The sequence below is a fragment of the Macrobrachium nipponense genome, chromosome 10, assembly GCF_015104395.2.
Source record: "Macrobrachium nipponense isolate FS-2020 chromosome 10, ASM1510439v2, whole genome shotgun sequence".
NCBI classification, from domain to species: Eukaryota; Metazoa; Arthropoda; class Malacostraca; order Decapoda; family Palaemonidae; genus Macrobrachium; species Macrobrachium nipponense.
In genome coordinates this window covers 69531614-69537648 of record NC_087204.1, presented here as the reverse complement: position 1 = coordinate 69537648, position 6035 = coordinate 69531614, and positions in this window count along the sequence as shown.

Below are 6035 nucleotides of genomic sequence, written 5' to 3'. Positions count from 1 at the left end.
AGGCAGTCATTTTATTTTTAGCATTGCTGTACTGCTGTTCCATTTCAATTTGTCACGAAACAGTCTTCTGGCAAATTGTCAGTTTTTGCAGCAGCTGACCTATTTGAACTGAAAGAACAGACCGGTTAATACCCATTTTGTACAAAGCCAAGGTTTAGTGTGGAAATTCTTTTGGAATTCCATAAAATATCTATTATTCAGTATACTTTCTATTATTCAGTACTTGCATTTTTGTATTGGGTAAGTACCTACTGAGAACTGAGTTGTCAAAAGAGAAAATACACCCTCCTCCATCATGCATAAACAGTAATATCACTAATAGAACATTGTCGTTTAATAGTTATTGAAATTCGAACATGTAAATGCATTCTAACCAGAAGTAAACTGATAACACTGGCCTGTGCTGTTTTCAAGGTCTAACATATAATACCTCAATAAAAAAATGCTCATTTTACTCAATCAGGTAAAGTTAATAAAATATTAGCACAAAAAAATATCCTAAATTCCAATCTATTTGTAGGTGAATTAAACAATATATTGAAAATACTGATTTATTCACAGAAGGCTTAAAAAATAATTAGTGGTCGCCAAGGAAGTTTGAAATGACTGACTTAAGGGACAACCAGTCATAGAGTTCAGCAGGATTCAGTGCATCATCGAAACTAGCATCCTTGACGAGTTCCCTTTTTTTTGAGGACCATCCATCAAATAGACTTACCTTGAGTTTCTCCATGCTTTTCTATAGCGCCTCTGTGGCGTGGTTGGTATGATGTTAGCGTACCACCTCGGTGGCCGTGAGTTTGATACTCGGGCATTCCATTGAGGTGTGAGATGTGTATTTCTGGTGATGGAAGTCCACTCTCGATGTGGTTTAGAAGTCATGGCTTCCTGTTGCTGAATAACCACTGGTTCCATGTAACAAAAACCATACAAACAATTCATACTTTTTTGTTGAAACTTCTGATGGAGGAAAACATATCCTCTACCTTCCTCGTCATGATGGTCACCATTATTGTTATTATTAATAGGGGTTAGTTTTTCCAGACCTCTGAGTCACCAGCACGGCTATCCCATAAGCACAGGAAGCATGAATACTTGTGTAACCACCTTGGAGTTCCTTTTAGGTTCCTGGTCTTTGAGAGTAGACAACAGCCGTTCAATGATTTTGTGGGATGTTTTCATTTCAACCTTGAGACTTGTTAGATGAGTCAATGAAAAGTCTCCATTCCACAGCATCATACTTGAGACCAAGTAATTTAATCAGGTCAGCAATGTCATTACAGTAGACCAGTGAAGATACTTCAAACGAAGAATTTTCTAAATTCTCTCGCTTTCCTGATGTAATAGATTGTTCCTGCTGCCAGTAGACATCTCTCTCAAACACAAGAACCCAGTAGCTGGGCAGACTCCTTGGAAAGGTTCAGGTCTCGAGTGGTCATTTAGTTGGCTAGGGTCAAAGGCACCGCCTGGTCGTCGTCCTCTGGCCTTATGCACCACTTGGCTGTATCAGTCATGTCGGTAGAATTGGAATTGGAACTAGATTCCATGGTGACATTTGGCTCAGGAACAGGGGGATTTGGGCCATGGGGGAGTTGCTTTATGGCAGAACGAACATCAGGGTGCTGTTTTTGCAATTGTTGCCTTTTAGATATGTGATGCAAAATTAGCAGTTGGTAACGTACGTGATCTTCCCTCCACCATTGGGACACCAAATGGCAATTCTCTTTTCTTGTTTTGTTCCTCCTATCCCGTAAGTTCTCTACACATGCTTTGCAGCAAATATGAGGAGCCAATGGCTTATCATGGTCCCCTAGTTGACTCCAAAGTAAGCCTGATATGCCTTCTTCCCGAAATCTGTGATTTTTGCTTGATGTTCTGAAAGAACCACATGTCCGCAGATGTAACAAAACCTATTAATATGGTTTTTCCACTTCCAATCCATTATGATACTGTACATATCTAGATCTGAAAAGAGAAGTAAAAAGAATTATTAAAGGGTACCCACAACCCGGTTTTGCAAAAACAAAGCCCTTAACATGCTTGGATAATTGCGATTTTTTGGAAAAATATGCTGGAACAGAAATAGTATATATATCCTAAGAGAATGAACTCCTTAAATTCAGCGTGCTAAAAGGGGCCTAAATCAGCTGGAAAACCCATGCATGACCTTTGTAAAAATGTTTAGAATGCAGCCCAGTGTAATTTGTCAGAGGAAACAATGAAATTTATCTCTGAAATTGCAAGTGAAGTAGCAAAGAAACTGAAGTAATTGTATTTTTTGTTTTAACGAATAAATGGCTGAATTTAAAGGCAAACCATATTGATATAGTAGGCAACTTATTCCTGCCTTAGGGTTATACACACTACATGCGTTGTAAGAAATCTGAAGGGCTCCAGATGTGAAGCAACGCTACTAAAGTAATGGACTTGAGTCCTCACTTTATAAGTATCGAGTTTCCCAAAGTAGCCAAGGTTTTTCTTTGTTCCTATACGATATATAAACCCTCGGTCTTTACATAAGGAATTACTTTTGCGTAGCTGGAATTACGGCCGCTAAATTCTTGAACAAGGTGGTTAGGCGGCAACTACCGTGTGGCAGGCAGGTAGGCCAGCCTGCCTGGATGTAAACACACCACTTTGCCTTTGGCTGTCTTCTGATAAAGACGTATTTGTAAGCTCTTGGTGGCTGGTCATTGATTTTCCTTGTGGGATCTTTCTGGTTTATTTTTTTTAAAAATATGTATATATAGTGGTTGATATCAATATTAAATTCAATTAATATACACCCACTTTTTGTGATCGCCTTTTTAGCCGCTTTCTACTTTGTGTTGGAGAGTTGGCGGCAAAGGTATGCCAACATCTTTATTATTTACTTTCTTTAGCCCTTCAACATGAGGAAGAGACGTATTTAACGTGAGTGATATTGATCCAGTAACGAGACATGTATTCATCCAAAATTTACACTTGCACTTGGGAATTACTGAGGGAAACTTTTGAGGTTTGCCCTTTTGTTTTGTTTTATATGGTAATTTCTCTTCTCCTTCATCCTTTCACATACTATCGGACGAAGATGTTGGTTCTCCTCTCACTTTGTAGGCCGGTGTCCTTGGATGAGAGAGGAATATTCTTATTACTTTAAATCTGTTTTTCTTTATTTTACAGACTAACAGTGGTGATTGTGTTTACAGCAGTATTGGTTAGGTTGCTCTTTGTATTGATTATCCTAACCTTGGAATTGTACCTGTGACTCGTAGCATGTTGTGACACTGATCCTCGAGTGTGTGTACTGATCCCCTGCTGGTAATCATATTCATTTACCACCACTACCCTGGAGTTACGTCACTGGACGAAGCTTTCGCCGCTGCCCTTGATGTTTTATCTATTCCTGTTGGTAGAAGTCTGGTAGATATCAATTTGCCATAGAAGAAGGTTGTCTTCCCCCCTAAGAAGTCTCATCATGGGACTTCTAAGGGTCTGTGAGGAGACGGTTGCGTCTTCCACTGGTTCTCCCGTTCGGGAACAGTCACGCTGTCCCCAGGGCCTAGTGTGTCGGTAGCCGCAGAAGCGCAAACTTCGGTTTGCACTTCTGCTTCTAGTCGTAAAGGTTCTGCCTCTTAAGACTAGTTCCTTGTCAGGCGCTCGTTTGCTAGTCCCTGAGTGCACGTAATCTTTGGATTCACGTGCATCTAGAGTTGTTGATGCTGAGTCCGCTCACCATCATGACTTGGGCATGGAGAAGAAAGGAGTGAGTCGCTCAGGTGACTTGCGCCTTGCCAGTCATCGCTCTCGTGGTGATTGCTCGGTTCCCAGGGTTGACGTGACGGTCCAGTGGGGCTCCCCATCCAGTCCTCTTGAAAAGGTTTGGCCTCGACGAGGACTTTGACGAGTCGGAGGACGGTATCGGTTCTCTCCAGTCAGGTGCACGCTCATCCCCACCCAGATGACGGTCATATTCACGGGACCGACCAGTCTCTATGGTGGCAGACGCTTCTGCCATGCGAGAGTTTTGTAATCCTCCTCGGGGAAGTGTTCTCTCCACTGCTGCTCCGGCAGGTCCTCCTTCCCAGGTCGCGCTGGGGCCTGCTGCTTCGGCAGGCAGCCACCACAGCCCTTTCCTAGATGGGAGAACCTGCCATCCATAGCAAGTTGGATAAGAAGAGGAAGGTGTCGTCATCGTCTTCTGCCGGCTCTTCCCCTTCGACTTTCAAGGCCCCCCAACAGAGAAAGAAGGTGTCCCCCCAAGAAGTCTTGCACAGAACTTTGCATTAATGCCTCCGACTAAATATTCTTCACAGCCCATTTTCGGATGAGTTACAATTCCTCACTCATTTCAAAAAGGCCCAGAAGTCTGACTCTTGATCAAGCAGCTCCTAAACTCCGATCAAGTTGTCAGAGGCAGGGTACTCCTACTCGCTCTTACGACCAGGAGTAGCCTAGGTGTGTTGAACTTCAGTCAGTTCAAGAGGCTCATTCATATTCCTCCCACCAATCAATGAGTCTTCCTTATGTAAAGGCCCGAGGGTTTGTATATTGTGTAGGAACAAATCAATTTTTGAAAATAAATTGTATTTTTCCTAACTACAAACCTGAGGTCCTTTACATATATGCCCACATGCCACCCCTCAAACTGAACCTGGGCCGAAAGGCAAAGTGGCGTGTTTATATCCGGGGTTACTGCCTAACCACCTTGTTCAAGAATTTAACGGCCGTACTTCCAGCTACGCTGAAAGTAATTCCTTATGTAAAGGACCTCAGGTTTGTATAGTTGGGAAAAATACAATTTACTTTCAAAAATTGTGATTTAGTACTTTTAATCTAGTTAATGGTTATAACGATATTGATGAAGTAGTAAGGTTGGAAAAGTACAGTCCTACCCAAATTTTTTGTCTGCTTGAATTTGTGGGTCTCGGCTAAACTAATTTGGTTAGATAACCTTCTCAGTTAAGGAAAAAAATTGACAATAGTTTGCTAATTTAAAGTAAATACTCCAACAATAAGCAGCAAAATTGAAATAAAACCTTGCAAAACATGGTGCCATAGTACTACAACCATTCCAATGGGATCTTCTCAAAATTATATTGTTTGTTGTAGCATCAACTATTTTAATGCACAGTGAATCCTTTGGACTTTCAAGGAATAAATAAAAGAATCAAATGTATAAGTAGAAGCAAGTGAGGTATAAATAAAAGGAAGTGAAGTATTTGAAGAACTGATCTTGCTGTTATAACATTTAACTTGGTACTGCTGAACTGGTAGGCAGCGCTGAATGACTGTAAGTCCCCTAAATTACAAGCAGAATCTTTGAACACTTTACATCGAAAATTGATACCAGATGAAAGGTACCCATTCGTTTCGTGTACGCTTGAGATTAGAGATCATTTATTTTTCTTAGAACATGTGTATAGGCCCCCTTAATAGTATAGCCACCAAGTTGACTTTCACCTGAAGGGTTTTTATTCAAAGAGAATGTATACCCTAGATTGGACATTCTGTATCAAAATGAGTAGTGGTGTTTTTTTTTCTTAGGGCACGAAATGATTCCTCTAGTAAATATTAAGTATATCTTAGTTTTGCTAAATATATCTTAGTTTTCTAGACCACTGAGCTGATTAACAGCTCTCCTTGGGCTGGCCTGAAGGATTAGATATTTTTATGTGGCTAGGAACCAACTGGTTACTTAGCAATCGGACCTACAGCTTATTGTGGGATGTGAACCACATTATATTGAGAAATTAATTTCTAACGCCAGAAATAAATTCCTCTGATTCTGCGTTGGCCGAGCTGAGAACTGAACTTCGGACCAATGGATTGGCAGCTAGGATTCCTTCACGGGATGAGGGACCCTGGCATTTGTGGGAATGGTATTAGCATTCCCGTGAATGGCCTGGGTCCTGACGTAACATCCTAAATTTCTAATCTTTTAGCCCTTCCTTACCTCTACTTTTTCTCACTTTCACAATTGTCTTATACCTCCTGTTTTCTTTTCCCTTCCACCCATCAGGATGACTATTGTTGGCGAACCTGGATACACTTTG